The sequence below is a fragment of the Arachis hypogaea genome, chromosome 14 (genome assembly GCF_003086295.3).
Source record: "Arachis hypogaea cultivar Tifrunner chromosome 14, arahy.Tifrunner.gnm2.J5K5, whole genome shotgun sequence".
NCBI lineage: Eukaryota > Viridiplantae > Streptophyta > Magnoliopsida > Fabales > Fabaceae > Arachis > Arachis hypogaea.
This window is the reverse complement of record NC_092049.1, coordinates 38,252,361-38,271,697: the sequence shown is the minus strand read 5'-3', so window position 1 is coordinate 38,271,697 and position 19,337 is coordinate 38,252,361. Positions and strand designations below refer to the sequence as shown.

Genomic DNA, 19,337 nt, shown 5'->3' with positions numbered 1-19,337 from the left:
TAGTTTTTATTATATTTTTATTAGTTTTTAAATAAAAATCACTCTTCTGGACTTTACTATGAGTTTGTGTATTTTTCCGTGATTTCAGGTATTTTCTGGCTTAAATTGAGGGACCTGAGCAAAAATCTGATTCAGAGGCTGAAAAAGGACTGCAGATGCTGTTGGATTCTGACCTCCCTATACTCGAAGTGAATTTTCTAGAGCTACAGAAGCCCAATTGGTGCGCTCTCAATTGCGTTGGAAATTAGACATCCTGGGCTTTCCAGAAATATATAATAGTCTATACTTTGCCCGAGATTTGATAGCCCAAACAGGCGTTCCAAGTCAGCTTAAGAATTCTGGCGTTTAACGCTGGAACTGGCACAAAAGCTGGAGTTAAACGCCCAAACTGGCACAAAAGCAGGCGTTTAACTCCAAGAAAAGTCTCTACATATGGAAGCTTCAATGCTCAGCCCAAGCACACACCAAGTGGGTCCGGAAGAAGATTTCTGCATTAATTACTGATTTCTGTAAACCCTAGGCTACTAGTTCTCTATAAATAGGACCTTATACTATTGTATTTTCATCTTTGGATGTTTAGTCCCTAGACCTTGGAGGCTGGCCATTCGGCCATGCTTACACCATTATCACATTTGTATTTTCAACGGTGGAGTTTCTGCACACCATAGATTAAGGTGTGGAGCTCTGCTGTTCTTTATGAATTAATACAAGTACTATTATTTTTCTATTCAACTCAAGTCTATTTCTTCTCCAAGATATTCATTCGCACCCAAGAACATGATGAATGTGATGATTGTGTGACACTCATCACCATTCTCACCTATGAACACGTGACTGACAACCACTTCCGTTCTATATGCAAACAAGCTTGAATATGTATCTCTTGGGTTTCTAATATAAGATTGGAACCTTCGTGGTATAGGCTAGAATTATTGGCAGCCATTCCTGAGATCCGGAACGTCTAAACCTTGTCTGTGGTATTTTGAGTAGGATCTGGGAAGGGATGACTGTGACGAGCTTCAAACTCGCGATTGTTGGGCGTGTGACAGATGTAAAAGGATCAATGGATCCTATTCCAGCATGATCGAGAACCGACAGATGATTAGCCGTGCGGTGACAGCACATTTGGAACGTTTTCATTGAGAGGATGGGAAGTAGCCATTAACAACGGTGATACCCAACATAAAGCTTGCCATGGAAAGGAGTATGAATGATTGGAAGAAGGCAATAGAAAAGCAGAGGTTCAGGAGGAACAAAGCATCTTCATACGCTTATCTGAAATTCCAACCAAAGAATTACATAAGTATCTCTATCTTTATTTTATGTTTTATTTATCTTTTAATTATCAATTCTCCATCACCATCTGAATTCACCTGACTAAGATTTACAAGGTGACCATAGCTTGCTTCAAGCCGACAGTCTCCGTGGGATCGACCCTTACTCACGTAAGGTATTACTTGGACGACCCAGTGCACTTGCTGGTTAGTTGTGCGAAATTGTGACAAAGTGTGATTCACGTTTAAGAGCTCCAAGTCCTTTGGCGCCATTGTTGATGATCACAATTTCGTGCACCAAGTTTTTGGCGCTGTTTCCGGGGATTGTTTGAGTTTGGACAACTGACGGTTCATGTTGTTTCTTAGATTAGGTATTTTCCTTTTTATTTTTAAGAATGAATTCTAGAGTTTCAAGGTGATATTCTTATCATCACAAAAGCTGATTGATTCTCATCAATTTAGCTGCTGAATGTAATGTCCTGCTGAAGCTTGGCCAGCCATGTCTACTCTTTTTAGACTGAAGCTTTAGACTAACAATGCATGATTCCTGGAATTCTTATTAAAAAGTTTTGAATCTCTTTATTCTCTTTTTCATATAATTTTCGAAAAATCACAGAAAAATTTATAAAATCATAAAAACCAAAAATATTTTATGTATCCTAGTGTCAATTTTTAAGTTTGGTGTCTTGCATGCATTGTTTATTTTATCTTAGTTGCATTTTTTATTGTTTCTCATCATTAAAAATTCAAAAATATTTTCAAAATTGTGTCTTTTCAAGTTAATAATACAGAAAATTGAAGATTCAGAACATTCAGCAAAGGAATCAAACAGAAAAAGCTGGGCGTTCAAAACGCCCAGTGAAGAAGGAAAACTGGCGTTTAAATGCCAGCCAGGGTACCTGGCTGGGCGTTTAACGCCCAAAAAGATAGAATTTTGGGCGTTAAATGCCAGAATAGAAGCCATTCTGGGAATTTAACGCCAGAAGGACACTAGAGGGAAGATTTTGTTTTTAACTCAAATTTTTTTCAAATCTTCGTAATTTTTCAAAATCAAATCTTTTTCAAATTATATCCTTTCAATCATATCTTTTCAAAATCAATTTCTTTCCATTTTTTTTACTATTTTCGAAAATCCTTGCTAAAATTAATGATTTACTTCAAAATTTTCAAGTTGTTACTTGCCTATTAAGAAAGGATCAAATTTTAAATTTTAAGAATCATATCTTTTAATTTCTTGTTAGTCAAGTAATCAACTTTAATTTTTAAACTTTCTTTTTTTTAAATTAATTTTCAATCATATCTTCTCAATCATATCTTTTCAATCACATCTTTTTCAAAATTAACTCTCAATCATATCTTTTTAATTTCTAATTTCAAAATCTTTTCAAAAATCACTTAATTTCTTTCCTAATCTTAATTTTCGAAAATCTCAATCAAATTTTCAAATTTCTTTTTAATTATTTCAAAATCTTTTTAATTTATTTTCGAAAATTCTTCCCCTCTTCTCACATCCTTCTATTTAAGGGACTAACACTCCTCCTCAAGGTGCAATTCGAACTCTATCCCTCTTGATAAGTTCGAATTCTCTTCTATCTACCTCCTCCTTCTATTCTTCTTTTCCTCTGACACCTCAAGGAATCTCTATACTGTGACATAGAGGATTCCCTACTTTCTTGTTCTCTTTTCTTTCATATGAGCAGGAACAAAGATAAAATCATACTTGTTCAAGCTGATCCTGAACCTGAAAGGACCTTGAAGAGAAAGCTAAGAGAAGCTAAAGCACAATTCTCTCTAGAGGGCCTAACAGAGATTTTCAAAGAAGAAGAAACCATGGCAGCTGAAAACAACAATGACAACAATGCAAAGAAGATGATTGGTGACTTTACTGCACCTACTCCCAACTTCTATGGGAGAAGCATCTCAATCCCTGCCATTGGAGCAAACAACTTTGAGTTTAAGCCTCAATTAGTCTCTCTAATGCAACAGAATTGCAAGTTTCATGGACTTCCATTGGATGATCCTCATCAGTTCTTAGCTGAATTCTTGCAAATCTGTGACACTGTCAAGACCAATGGGGTTGACCCTAAAGTCTACAGACTTATGCTCTTCCCTTTTGCTGTAAGAGACAGAGCTAGGACATGGTTGGATTCACAACCTAAAGAAAGCCTGAACTCTTGGGAAAAGCTAGTTAATGCCTTCTTGGAAAAGTTCTTTGGACAGCTCTACTGGAGGATCTCTTCATCTGAAGAAGACGCCTGCAGAAGCTCAGGAACTCATTGAAATGGTTGCAAATAACCAATTCATGTACACTTCTGAAAGGAATCCTGTGAATAATGGGACAACTCAGAAGAAGGGAGTTCTTGAGATTGATACTCTGAATGTCATATTGGCTCAGAATAAAATATTGACCCAACAAGTCAATATGATTTCTCAGAGTCTGTCTGGAATACAAGCAGCAACAGGCAGTACTAAGGAAGCTTCCTCTGAAGAAGAAGCTTATGATCCTGAGAACCCAGCAATGGAAGAGGTGAATTGCATGGGAGAACCCTATGGAAACACCTATAATCCTTCATAGAGAAATCATCCAAATCTCTCATGGAAGGATCAACAGAGACCTCAACAAGGTTTCAACAACAGTAACGGTAGAAGAAATAGGTTTAGTAATGGCAAGCCTTTTCCATCATCTTCTCAGCAACAGACAGAGAATTCTAAGCAAAGCCACTTTGACTTAGCAACCATTGTCTCTGATCCAATAAAAACTAGTCAAAGTTTCATGACTGAAACAAGGTCCTCCATTAGAAATTTGGAGGCACAAGTGGGTCAGCTGAGTAAAAAAATTACTGAACTCCCTCCTAGTACTCTCCCAAATAATACAGAAGAGAATCCAAAGAGAGAGTGCAAGGCCATAAACACGTCTCACATGGCCGAACCTGGAGAGGAGGAAGAGGCAGTGATCTCCACTGAGGAAGACCTCAATGGACGTCCACTGACCTCCATGGACTTTCCTGATGAGGAACCATGGGAATCTGAGGCTCACACAGAGACCATAGAGATTCCATTGAATTTACTTCTGCCATTCATGAGCTCTGATGAGTATTCTTCCTCTGAAGAAGATGAAGATGTTACTGAAGAGCAAGTTGCTAAGTACCTTGGAGCAATCATGAAGCTAAATGCCAAGTTGTTTGGTAATGAGACTTGGGAGGATGAACCTCCATTGCTCATCAAAGAACTGGATGACTTGACTAGACAGAGATTACCTCTGAAGAGACAAGATCCTGGAAAGTTCTCAATACTTTGTACCATAGGCACCATGACCTTTGAGAAGGCTCTGTGTGACCTAGGGTCAAGCATAAACTTCATGCCTCTCTCTGTAATGGAGAAGCTAGGGATCATTGAGGTACAAGCTGCAAGAATCTTACTAGAGATGGCAGACAATTCAAAGAAACAGGCTTATGGACTTGTAGAGGATGTCTTGGTAAAGATTAGAGACCATTACATCCCTGCTGATTTCATAATCCTAGAGACTGGGAAGTGTATGGATGAATCCATCATCCTTGGCAAACCCTTCCTAGCCACAGCAAAAGCTGTGATTGATGTTGACCGAGGAAAATTGATCATTCAAGTGAATGGAGACTCCCTTGTGTTTAAATCTCAAGGATATCCCTCTGTCACCATGGAGAGGAAGCATGAAGAGCTTCTCTCAATAGAGTCAAACAGAGCCCCCATAGTCAAACTCGAAGTTTGGTGTTGGGAGGCCACAACCAAACTTTAAGTTTGGTGTTGAACCCCCACATTCAAACTCTAAGTTTGGTGTTGGGAGGTTCCAACATTGCTCTAAACTTTTGTGAGGCTCCATGAGAGCCACTGTCAAGCTATTGACATTAAAGAAGTGCTTGTTGGGAGGCAACCCAATCTTTAACTATCTATATTAAATTTCTATTTTCTTTTGTTATTTTATATTTTCTATAGGTTGATGATCATGTGAAGTCACAAAAATAATTGAAAAAGCAAAAACAGAAGAAAAAATAGAATGAAAAACAGAACACCCTGGAGGAGAAACTTACTGGCGTTTAAACGCTAGTAAGGGTAGCAGAATGGGCGTTAAACGCCCAGTCTGGCACCATTCTGGGTGTTTAACGCCAGAAATGGAGACCAGACTGGCGTTTAACGCTAGGAATGGGCAAGAAGCTGGCATTAAACGCCAGAAATGGGCAGCAATCTGGCGTTTAACGCTAGGATTGGCAGCAAGGGGCGTTTTGCACGCCACATGGTGCAGGAATGAAAAATTCTTGACACCTCAGGATCTGTGGACCCCACAGGATCCCCACCTACCTCATCTCTCTCTCTCTCTTCTTCACCCATTCACCAATCACCTCAATACCTCTTCCCCAAAAACCCCTCACCTATCAAATCCCACCATTCTCTTCCGCACTCACATCCATCCTTCATGAAACCCCACCTACCTCACCATTCAAATTCAAACCACTTTTCCTCCCAAACCCACCCATAATAGCCGAACCATATCCCCCTCTCCACTCCAATATAAACCCATCTTCACTCCTTCATTTTCACACAACATACACACTACCTATACCCCTTGGCCGAAACACAAAGCCCCCTCCATCTCCTCTATTTCTTCTTCTTCTACTCTCTTCTTTCTTCTTTTGCTCGAGGACGAGCAACCTTCTAAGTTTGGTGTGGTAAAAGCTAAAGCTTTTTTGTTTTTCCATAACCATTTATGGCACCTAAGGCCGGAGAAACCTCTAGAAAGAGGAAAGGGAAGGCAAAAGCTTCCACCTCCGAGTCATGGGAGATGGAGAGATTCCTCTTAAGGGTGCATCAAGACCACTTCTATGAAGTTGTGGCCAAGAAGAAGGTGATCCCTGAGGTCCCTTTTAAGCCCAAAAAGGGCGAATATCCAGAGATCCGACATGAGATCCGAAGAAGAGGTTGGGAAGTTCTTACCAACCCCATTCAACAAGTCGGATTCTTAATGGTTCAAGAGTTCTATGCCAATGCATGGATCACCAAGAACCATGATCAAAGTGTGAACCCGGACCCCAAGAATTGGCTTACAATGGTCCGAGGGAAATACTTAGACTTTAGTCCAGAAAATGTAAGATTGGCATTCAATTTGCCTATGATGCAAGGAGATGCACACCCATACACTAGAAGGGTCAACTTTGATCAAAGGTTGGACCAAGGCCTCATGAACATCTGTGACGAGGGCGCTCAAAGGAAGAGATATTCAAGAGGGAAGCCGGTTCAACTAAGAAGGCATGACCTCAAGCCCGTGGCTAGGGGATAGTTGGAGTTCATCCAATGCTCAATCATTCCCACTAGCAACCGATCTGAAGTTACTATAGACCGGGCTATCATGATTGATAGCATCATGATTAGAGAGGAAGTAGAAGTTCATGAGGTTATATCCCAAGAACTCTACAAAGTGGCAGACAAGTCCTCTACTGTGGCAAGGATAGCCTTCCCTCACCTCATTTGTCACCTCTGCAATTCAGTTGGAATTGACATAGAGGGATACATTCTCATTGATAAGGACAAGCCCATCACTAAGAAAAGGATGGGGCAAACAAGAGATCCCACTCATGCACAAGAGCATGAGGAAACTCCTCATCATGAAATCCCTGAGATGCCTCAAGGGATGCATTTTCCTCCACAAAACTATTGGGAGCAAATCAACACCTCCCTAGGAGAATTAAGTTCCAACATGGGACAACTAAAGGTGGAGTACCAAGAGCATTCCATCCTCCTCCATGAAATAAAAGAAGACCAAAGAACCATGAGAGAGGAGCAACAAAGGCAAGGAAGAGACATTGAGGAGCTTAAGCACTCCATAAGATCTTCAAGAGGAAGAACTAGCCGCCATCACTAAGGTGGACCATTTCTTTAATTTCCTTGTTCTTTATTTTCTATTTTTCAAATTATTATGCTTTATGTTTATTTATGTTTGTGTCTTTATTACATGTGTCTAAGTGTCTATGCCTTAAAGCTATGAAAATGAATCCATCACCTTTCTTAAATGAAAAATATTTTTAATTGAAAAAGAAAAAGAAGTGCATGAATTTCAAATTTTAAAACAGTTTAATTATTTTGATGTGGTGGCAATACTATTATTTTTCTGAATGAATGCTTGAACAGTGCATATTTTTGAATTTGATTGTTTATGAATGTTAAAATTGTTGGCTCTTGAAAGAATGATGGAAAAAGGAGAAATGTTATCTGATGATCTGAAAAATCATAAAATTTATTCTTGAAGCAAGAAAAAGTAGTGAAAAGCTTGCAGAAAAAAAGGCAAAAAAAAAAGAGAAAAGAAAAAGAAAAGCAAGCAGAAAAAGCCAATACCCCTTTAAACCAAAAGGCAAGGGTGATAAAAAGGATCCAAGGCTTTGAGCATCAGTGGATAGGAGGGCCCACAGGAATAAAATCCTGGCCTAAGCGGCTAAACCAAGCTGTCCCTAACCATGTGCTTGTGGCGTGAAGGTGTCAAGTAAAAACTTGAGACTAAGCGGTTAAAGTCATGGTCCAAAAGCAAAAAGAGTGTGCTTAAGAGCTCTGGACACCTCTAATTGGGGACTCTAGCAAAGCTGAGTCACAATCTGAAAAGGTTTACCCAGTTATGTGTCTGTGGCATTTATGTATCCGGTGGTAATACTGGAAAACAAAATGCTTTGGGTCACGGCCAAGAATCATAAAGTAGCTGTGTTCAAGAATCAACATACTTAACTAGGAGAATCAATAACACTATCTGGATTCTGAGTTCCTATAGAAGCCAATCATTCTAAACTTCAAAGGATAAAGTGAGATGCCAAAACTGTTCAGAAGCAAAAAGCTAAAAGCCCCGCTCATCTAATTAATACTGATCTTCATAGATGTTTTTGGAATTCATTGTATATTCTCTTCTTTTTATCCTATTTGATTTTCAGTTGCTTGGGGACAAGCAAGAATTTAAGTTTGGTGTTGTGATGATCGGATAATTTAGACGCTTTTTGGCATTGTCTTTTAGTATGTTTTTAGTATATTTTAATTAGTTTTTATTATATTTTTATTAGTTTTTAAATAAAAATCACTCTTCTGGACTTTACTATAAGTTTGTGTGCTTTTCTATGATTTCAGGTATTTTCTGGCTGAAATTGAGGGACCTGAGCAAAAATCTGATTCAGAGGCTGAAAAAGGACTGCAGATGCTGTTGGATTCTGACCTCTCTGCACTCTAAGTGGATTTTCTGGAGCTACAAAGCCCAATTGGCGTGCTCTCAATTGCGTTGGAAAGTAGAAATCCTGAGCTTTCCAGTAATATATAATAGTTCATACTTTGCCCGAGATTTGATGGCCCAAACAGGCGTTCCAAGTCAGCTCAAGAATTCTGGCGTTTAACGCCAGAACTGACACAAAAGCTGGAGTTAAACGCCCAAACTGGCACAAAAGCTGGTGTTTAACTCCAAGAAAAGTCTCTACACATGGAAGCTTTAATGCTCAGCCCAAGCACACACCAAGTGGGTCCGGAAGAAGATTTCTGCATTAATTACTGATTTCTGTAAACCCTAGGCTACTAGTTCTCTATAAATAGGACCTTATACTATTGTATTTTCATCTTTGGACGTTTAGTCCCTAGACCTTGGAGGCTGGCCATTCGGCCATGCTTACACCATTATCACTTTTGTATTTTCAACGGTGGAGTTTTTACACACCATAGATTAAGGTGTGGAGCTCTGCTATTCTTCATGAATCAATACAAGTACTATTGTTTTTCTATTCAACTCAAGTCTATTTCTTCTCCAAGATATTCATTCGCACCCAAGAACATGATGAATGTGATGATTAGGTGACACTCATCACCATTCTCACCTATGAACGCGTGACTGACAACCACTTCCGTTCTACATGCAAACAAGCTTGAATGTGTATCTCTTGGGTTTCTAATCTAAGATTGGAACCTTCGTGGTATAGGCTAGAATTATTGGCGGCCATTCCTGAGATCCGGAACGTCTAAACCTTGTCTGTGGTATTCTGAGTAGGATCTGGGAAGGGATGACTGTGACGAGCTTCAAACTCGTGATTGTTGGGCGTGTGACAGACGCAAAAGGATCAATGAATCCTATTCCAGCATGATTGAGAACCGACAGATGATTAGTCGTGCGGTGACAGTGCATTAGGAACGTTTTCACTGAGGGGACGAGAAGTAGCCATTGACAACGGTGATGTCCAACATAAAGCTTGCCATGGAAAGGAGTATGAATGATTGGAAGAAGGCAATAGGAAAGCAGAGGTTCAGGAGGAACAAAGCATCTTCATACGCTTATCTGAAATTCCAACCAAAGAATTACATAAGTATCTCTATCTATATTTTATGTTTTATTTATCTTTTAATTATCAATTCTCCATCACCATATGAATTCGCCTAACTGAGATTTACAAGGTGACCATAGCTTGCTTCAAGCCGACAGTCTCCGTGGGATCGACCCTTACTCACGTAAGGTATTACTTAGACGACCCAGTGCACTTGCTGGTTAGTTGTGCGGAATTGTGACAAAGTGTTATTAACGTTTAAGAGCTCCAAGTCCTTTGGCGCCATTGTTGATGATCACAATTTCGTGTACCAAGTTTTTGGCGCCGTTGCCGGGGATTGTTCGAGTTTGGACAACTGACGGTTCATGTTGTTGCTTAGATTAGGTATTTTTCTTTTTATTTTTAAGAATGAATTCTAGAATTTCAAGGTGATGTTCTTATCATCACAAAAGCTGATTGATTCTCATCAATTTAGCTGCTGAATGTAATGTCCTGCTGAAGCTTGGCCAGCCATGTCTACTCTTTTTAGACTGAAGCTTTAGACTAACATTGCATGATTCCTGGAATTCTTATTAAAAAGTTTTGAATCTCTTTATTCTCTTTTTCATATAATTTTCGAAAAATCACAGAAAAATTTATAAAATCATAAAAACCAAAAATATTTTATGTATCCTAGTGTCAATTTTTAAGTTTGGTGTCTTGCATGCATTGTTTATTTGATCTTAGTTGCATTTTTTATTGTTTCTCATTATTAAAAATTCAAAAATATTTTCAAAATTGTGTCTTTTCAAGTTAATGATACAGAGAGTTGAAGATTCAGAACATTCAGCAGAGGAATCAAACAGAAAAAGCTGGGCGTTCAAAACGCTCAGTGAAGAAGGAAAACTGGCGTTTAAACGCCAACCAGGGTACCTGGCTGGGCGTTTAACACCCAAAAAGGTAGCATTTTGGGCGTTAAACGCCAGAATGGATGCCATTCTGGGCGTTTAACGCCAGAAGGACACTAGAGGGAAGATTTTGTTTTTAACTCAAATTTTTTACAAATCTTCGTAATTTTTCAAAATCAAATATTTTTCAAATTATATCCTTTCAATCATATCTTCTCAAAATCAATTTCTTTCCATTTTTTTTACTATTTTCGAAAATCCTTGCTAAAATTAATGATTTACTTCAAAATTTTCAAGTTGTTACTTGCCTATTAAGAAAGGATCAAATTTTAAATTTTAAGAATCATATCTTTTAATTTCTTGTTAGTAAAGTAATCAACTTTAATTTTTAAACTTTCTTTTTTTTTTAATTAATTTTCAATCATATCTTCTCAATCATATCTTTTCAATCACATGTTTTTCAAAATTAACTCTCAATCATATCTTTTTAATTTCTAATTTCAAAATCTTTTCAAAAATCACTTAATTTCTTTCCTAATCTTAATTTTCGAAAATCTCAATCAAATTTTCAAATTTCTTTTTAATTATTTCAAAATCTTTTTAATTTATTTTCGAAAATTCTTCCCCTCTTCTCACATCCTTCTATTTAAGGGACTAACACTCCTCCTCAAGGTGCAATTCGAACTCTATCCCTCTTGATAAGTTCGAATTCTCCTCTATCTACCTCCTCCTTCTATTCTTCTTTTCCTCTGACACCTCAAGGAATCTCTATACTGTGACATAGAGGATTCCCTACTTTCTTGTTCTCTTCTCTTTCATATGAGTAGGAACAAAGATAAAAGCATACTTGTTCAAGCTGATCCTGAACCTGAAAGGACCTTGAAGAGAAAGCTAAGAGAAGCTAAAGCACAATTCTCTCTAGAGGGCCTAACAGAGCTTTTCAAAGAAGAAAAAACCATGGCAGCCGAAAACAACAATGCCAACAATGCAGGGAAGGTGCTTGGTGACTTTACTGCACCTACTCCCAACTTCTATGGGAGAAGCATCTCAATCCCTGCCATTGGAGCAAACAACTTTGAGCTTAAGCCTCAATTAGTCTCTCTAATGCAACAGAATTGCAAGTTTCATGGACTTTCATTGGAAGATCCTCATCAGTTCTTAGCTAAATTCTTGCAAATCTGTGACACTATCAAGACAAATGTGGTTGACCCTGAAGTCTACAGACTTATGCTCTTCCCTTTTGCTGTAAGAGATAGAGCTAGGACATGGTTGGATTCACAACCTAAAGAAAGCCTGAACTCTTGGGAAAAGCTAGTTAATGCCTTCTAGGCAAATTTCTTTCCACCTCAAAAATTAAGCAAGCTTAGAGTGGAAGTCCAAACCTTCAGACAGAAGGAAGGTGAATCCCTCTATGAAGCTTAGGAAAAATACAAGCAATCGATCAGAAAGTGTCCTTCTGACATGCTTTCTGAATGGAGTATCATAGGTATCTTCTATGATGGTCTGTCGGAACTATCCAAGATGTCATTGGACAGCTCTGCTGGAGGATCTCTTCATCTGAAGAAGACACCTGCAAAAGCTCAGGAACTCATTAAAATGGTTGCAAATAACCAATTCATGTACACTTCTGAAAGGAATCCTGTGAATAATGGGACAACTCAGAAGAAGGGAGTTCTTGAGATTGATACTCTGAATGCCATATTGGCTCAGAATAAAATATTGACCCAACAAGTCAATATGATTTCTCAGAGTCTGTCTGGAATACAAGCAGTAACAGGCAGTACTAAGGAAGCTTCCTTTGAAGAAGACGCTTATGATCCTGAGAACCCAGCAATGGAAGAGGTGAATTGCATGGGAGAACCCTATGGAAACACCTATAATCCTTCATGGAGAAATCATCCAAATCTCTCATGGAATGATCAACAGAGACCTCAACAAGGTTTCAACAACAGTAATGGTGGAAGAAATAGGTTTAGTAATGGCAAGCCTTTTCCATCATCTTCTCATCAACAGACAGAGAATTCTAAGCAAAGCCACTCTGACTTAGAAACCATTGTCTCTAATCTAATCAAAACCACTCAAAGTTTCATGGCTGAAACAAGGTCCTCCATTAGAAATTTGGAGGCACAAGTGGGTCAGCTGAGTAAAAAAATTACTGAACTCCCTCCTAGTACTCTCCCAAACAATACAGAAGAGAATCCAAAGAGAGAGTGCAAGGCCATAAACACGTCTCACATGGCCGAACCTGGAGAGGAGGAAGAGGCAGTGATCTCCGCTGAGGAAGACCTCAATGGACATCCACTGACCTCCATGGAGTTCCCTGATGAGGAACCATGGAAATCTGAGGCTCACACAAAGACCATAGAGATTCCATTGAATTTACTTCTGCCATTCATGAGCTCTGATGAGTATTCTTCCTCTGAAGAAGATGAAGATGTTACTGAAGAGCAAGTTGCTAAGTAACTTGAAGCAATCATGAAGCTAAATACCAAGTTGTTTGGCAATGAGACTTGGGAGGATGAACCTCCATTGCTCATCAAAGAACTGGATGACTTGACTAGGCAGAGATTACCTCTGAAGAGACAAGATCCTGGAAAGTTCTCAATACCTTGTACCATAGGTACCATGACCTTTGAGAAGGCTCTGTGTGACCTAGGGTCAAGCATAAACCTCATGCCTCTCTCTGTAATGGAGAAGCTAGGGATCATTGAGGTACAAGCTGCAAGAATCTCACTAGAGATGGTAGACAATTCAAAGGAACAGGCTTATGGACTTGTAGAGGATGTCTTGGTAAAGGTTGGAGACCATTACATCCCTGATGATTTCATAATCCTAGAGACTGGGAAGTGTATGGATGAATCCATCATCCTTGGCAGACCCTTCCTAGCCGCAGCAAAAGCTGTGATTGATGTTGACAGAGGAGAATTGATCATTTAAGTGAATGGAGACTCCCTTGTGTTTAAATCTCAAGGATATCCCTCTGTCACCATAGAGAGGAAGCATGAAGAGCTTCTCTCAATACAGAGTCAAACAGAGCCCCCACAGTCAAATTCTAAGTTTGGTGTTGGGAGGCCACAACCAAACTTTAAGTTTGGTGTTGAACCCCCACATTCAAACTCTAAGTTTGGTGTTGGGAGGTTCCAACATTGCTCTAAACTTTTGTGAGGCTCCATGAGAGCCACTGTCAAGCTATTGACATTAAAGAAGCGCTTGTTGGGAGGCAACCCAATCTTTAACTATCTATATTAAATTTCTATTTTCTTTTGTTATTTTTTGTTTTCTATAGGTTGATGATCATGTGAAGTCACAAAAATAATTGAAAAAGCAAAAATAGAAGAAAAAACAGAATGAAAAACAGAACACCCTGGAGGAAAAACTTACTGGCATTTAAATGCCAGTAAGGGTAGCAGAATGGGCGTTAAACGCCCAGTCTGGCACCATTCTGGGCGTTTAACGCCAGAAATGGACACCAGACTAGCGTTTAACGCTAGGAATGGGCAAGAAACTGGCGTTAAATGCCAGAAATGGGCAGCAACCTGGTGTTTAACGCCAGGATTGGCAGCAACGGGCGTTTTGCACGCCACATGGTGCAGAAATGAGAAATCCTTGACACCTCAGGATCTGTGGATCCCACAGGATCGCCACCTACCTCATCTCTCTCTCTCTTCTTCACCCATTCACCAATCACCTCAATACATCTTCCCCAAAAACCCTTCACCTATCAAATTCCACCATTCTCTTCACCACTCACATCCATCCTTCATGAAACCCCACCTACCTCACCATTCAAATTCAAACCACTTTCCTTCCCAAACCCACCCATAATGGCTGATGAGCGGATAATTTATACGCTTTTTGACATTGTTTTTAGTATGTTTTTAGTAGGATCTAGTTACTTTTAGGGATGTTTTCACTAGTTTTTATGTTAAATTCACATTTCTGGACTTTACTATGAGATTGTGTGTTTTTCTGTGATTTCAGGTATTTTCTGGCTGAAATTGAGGGACTTGAGCAAAAATCAGATTCAGAGGTTGAAGAAGGACTGCTGATGCTGTTGGATTCTGGCCTCCCTGCACTCAAAGTGAATTTTCAGGAGCTACAGAACTCGAAATGGTGCGCTTCCAATTGCGTTGGAAAGTAGACATCTAGGGCTTTCCAGCAATATATAATAGTTCATACTTTGGCCAAGAATAGATGACGTAAACTGGCGTCCAACGCCAGCTTTCTATCCAATTCTGGCGTCCAGCGCCAGAAAAGGAGCCAAAACCAGAGTTGAACGCCCAAACTAGTACAAATACTGGTGTTCAACTCCAAGAAGGACCTCTACACGTGCAACATTCAAGCTCAGCCCAAACACACACCAAGTGGGCCCAGAAAGTGGATTTATGCATCAATTACTTACTCATGTAAACCCTAGTGACTAGTTTATTATAAATAGGACCTTTTACTATTGTATTTGAGATCTTTGGTCTCAGTTTTAATCCATTATTCATCTTAGGAGACTATTGATCACGCTTTAGAGGGGCTGGCCATCTCGGCCATGCCTGGACTCTCACTTATGTATTTTCAACGGTAGAGTTTCTACACTCCATAGATTAAGGTGTGGAGCTCTGCTGTTCCTCAAAGATTAATGCAAAGTACTACTGTTTTCTATTCAATTCATCTTATTTCGCTTCTAAGATATCCATTCGCACCCAAGAACGTGATGAAGGTGATGATTATGTGTGACGCTCATCACCATTCTCCCCTATGAACACGTGCCTGACAAACACTTCCGTTCTACATGAAATAAGCTAGAATGAATATCTCTTAGATCTCCTAACCAGAATCTTCGTGGCGTAAGCTAGGATGATGGTGGCATTCAAGAGAATCCGGAAAGTCTAAACCTTGTCTGTGGTATTCCGAGTAGGATTCAATGATTGAATGACTGTGACGAGCTTCAAACTCGCGATTGTTGGGCATTAGTGACAGACGCAAAAGGAGGGTGAATCCTATTCCAGCATGATCGAGAACCGACAGATGATTAGCCGTGCTGTGACAGAGCATGTGAGCATATTTTTCCCTGAGAGGAGGGGATGTAGCCACTGACAACGGTGATGCCCTTGCATAAAGCCAGCCATGGAAAGGAGTAAGACTGATTGGATGAAGATAGCAGGAAAGCAGAGGTTCAGAGGAACGAAAAGCATCTCCATTCGCTTATCTGAAATTCCTACCAATGATTTACATAAGTACCTCTATCCCTATTTTATTATATAATATTCGAAAACACCATTATCACTTTATATCTGCCTAACTGAGATTTTCAAGGTGACCATAGCTTGCTTCATACCAACAATCTCCGTGGGATTCGACCCTTACTCACGTAAGGTATTACTTGGACGACCCAGTGCACTTGCTGGTTAGTTGTATCGAAGTTGTGAACCATGGTATTGGCACCATGTTCTTGGCACCATTGCCAGGGATTGTTCGAGCCTGGACATCACAATTTCGTGCACCAAGTTTTTGGCGCCGTTGCCGGGGATTGTTCAAGTTTGGACAACTGACGGTTCATCTTGTTGCTCAGATTAGGTAATTTTCTTTTTGTTTTCTTTTCAAAAAAAATTTTTCAAAAATATTTCAAAATTTTCTCCTTTGTTTTCGAAAAAAAAATAAAAATAAAAATGTTTTCAAAAATAAAATTTATTCAGAATTTTTAAGAATGAATTCTAGTGTTTCATGAAGCATGTAAAGCCTGGCTGGCTGTAAAGCCATGTCTAAATTTATTTGGACTGAGTCTTGCAATTTGTTATCAAGAGCAATATACTCTGGTGTTAAATGATGAAGCTTGGCTGGCCATTGGCCATGTCTAGTGTTTTGGACTGAAGCTTTCATTGAAAGCTTGGCTGGCTAGTGAGCCATGTCTAATTCCTGGACTGAAGCTTTAGACTAACATGGCAAGATTCCTGGAATTCATATTAAAAATTTTGGAATCCTTATTTTCTTTTTTCAAATTAATTTTCGAAAAAAAAAATACAAAAAAATTAGAAAATCATAAAAATCAAAAATATTTTTCTGTTTCTTGTTTGAGTCTTGAGTCATGTTATAAGTTTGGTGTCAATTGCATGTGCATCTTGCATTTTTCGAAAATTCTCATGCATTCATGGTGTTCTTCATGATCTTCAAGTTGTTCTTGGTAAGTCTTCTTGTTTGATCTTGATGATTTTTTGTTTTGTGTCTTTTCTTGTTTTTCATATGCATTCTTGAATTCTTAGTGTCTAAGCATTAAAGAATTCTAAGTTTGGTGTCTTGCATGATTTCTTTGCATTAAAAATTTTTCAAAATTGTGTCTATGATGTTCATCTTGATATTCATAGTGTTCTTGGTGTTCATCTTGACATTCATAGCATTCTTGCATGCATTCATTGTTTTGATCTAAAAATTTCATGCATTGCAAAATTTTCATGTTTTTCATAAAAATTTCAAAAATCAAAAAATATCTTTCCCTTTTTCTCTCATCAAATTCGAAAATTTGAGTTGACTTTTTCAAAAATTTTTAAAATCAAGTTGTTTCTTATGAGTCAAATCAAATTTTCAATTTGAAAATCTTATCTTTTTCAAAATCTTTTTCAAAAATCAAATCTTTTTCAAAATTCTTAGTTATTTTCGAAAATTCCAAAAATATTTTTCAAAAATCTTTTTCTTATTTTTATATCAAATTTTCGAAAATAACATAATCAATTAATGTTTTGATTCAAAAATTTGAAGTTTGTTACTTGCTTGTTAAGAAAGATTCAAACTTTAAGTTCTAGAATCATATCTTTTGATTTCTTATGAATCAAGTCATTAATTGAGATTTTAAAAATCAAATCTTTTTCAAAATTAGTTTCTAAAATATCTTCTTATCTTATCTTTTTGAAAAATATCTTTTCAAAATATCTTTTCTAACTTCCTAACTTCTTATCTTTTCAAAATTTGTTTCAACTAACTAACTAACTTTTTGTTTGTTTCTTAACTTTTTCAAAACTACCTAACTAACTCTCTCTCTCTAATTTTCGAAAATATCTTTCCTCTTTTTCAAAAATTTCTTTTTAATTAACTAATATTCTTATTTTTTATTTTTGATTTTAAAAATTTTCGAAAATCACTAACATTTTTCAAAAACCATTTTCAAAAATCACTAACTCTTTTTCAAAAAAATATTTTCAAAAATTCTCCCTCTCCCATCTCATTCTATTTATTCATTCATATCCTAACATCTCATCTCACATATCTAGCCTCCTCACAGTTGTGTTTCTTCCATTATATCACATTCTTTGTCTCCCCCTCTTCTTCTACTCACACAGGGATCCCTATACTGTGGTATAAAGGATCTCTATTATTATTATTATTTTTCTGTGCCTTCTTCTTTGTCATATGAGCAGGAGCAAGGATAAGAACATTCTTGTGGAAGCAGATCCAGAACCTGAAAGGACTCTGAAGAAAAAATTAAGAGAAGCTAAAATACAACAATCCAGAGATAACCTTTCAGAAATTTTCGAACAGGAGAAGGAGATGGCAGCCGAAAATAATAATAATGTAAGGAAGATGCTTGGTGACTTCACTGCACCTAATTCCAATTTACATGGAAGAAGCATCTCCATTCCTGCCATTGGAGCAAACAACTTTGAGCTGAAACCTCAATTAGTTTCTCTGATGCAGCAGAACTGCAAGTTTCATGGACTTCCATCTGAAGATCCTTTTCAGTTCTTAACTGAATTCTTGCAAATATGTGATACTGTTAAGACTAATGGAGTAGATCCTGAAGTCTACAGGCTCATGCTTTTCCCTTTTGCTGTAAGAGACAGAGCTAGATTATGGTTGGATTCTCAACCCAAAGACAGCCTGAACTCTTGGGATAAGCTGGTCACGGCTTTCTTAGCCAAGTACTTTCCTCCTCAAAAGCTGAGCAAGCTTAGAGCTGATGTTCAAACCTTCAGACAGAAAGAAGGTGAATCCCTCTATGAAGCTTGGGAAAGATACAAACAGTTGACCAAAAAGTGTCCTTCTGACATGCTTTCAGAATGGACCATCCTGGATATATTCTATGATGGTTTATCTGAGCTATCAAAGATGTCACTGGACACTTCTGCAGGTGGATCCATTCACCTAAAGAAAATGCCTGCAGAAGCTCAAGAACTCATTGACATGGTTGCTAATAACCAGTTCATGTACACTTCTGAAAGGAATCCTGTGAGTAATGGGACGCCTATGAAGAAGGGAGTTCTTGAAGTTGATACTCTGAATGCCATATTGGCTCAGAATAAAATATTGACTCAGCAAGTCAATATGATCTCTCAGAGTCTGAATGGAATGCAAGCTGCATCCAACAGTACTCAAGAGGCTTCTTATGAAGAAGAAGCTTATGATCCTGAGAACCCTGCAATAGCAGAGGTGAATTATTTAGGTGAACCTTATGGAAACACCTATAACTCATCATGGAGAAATCATCCAAATTTCTCATGGAAGGATCAAAAGCCTCAACAAGGCTTTAATAATGGTGGAAGAAACAGGTTTAACAATAATAAACCTTTTCCATCATCCACTCAGCAACAGACAGAGAACTCTGAACAAAATGCTTCTAATTTGGCAAACTTAGTCTCTGATCTGTCTAAGGCCACTGTAAGTTTCATGAATGAAACAAGGTCTTCCATTAGAAATTTGGAAGCACAAGTGGACCAGCTGAGTAAAAGGATCACTGAAATCCCTCCCAGTACTCTCCTAAGCAATACAGAAGAGAATCCAAAAGGAGAGTGCAAGGCCATTGACATAAGCAAAATGACCGAAACTACAAGGGGAGTGGAGGACGTGAATCCCAAGGAGGAAGACCTCCTGGGACGTCCAGTGATCAATAAGGA

At 38.3% G+C, this 19,337-nt stretch overlaps 1 non-coding gene across 1 annotated transcript; it reads right to left on the bottom strand.

The window, feature by feature from the left end:
• Positions 1-18,390: 18,390 nt before the first annotated feature.
• LOC112745410 (small nucleolar RNA R71) lies at positions 18,391-18,498 on the bottom strand. Its single transcript, XR_003173341.1, has one exon. It is a non-coding gene; the product is annotated as a small nucleolar RNA R71 (small nucleolar RNA).
• Positions 18,499-19,337: the final 839 nt, after the last annotated feature.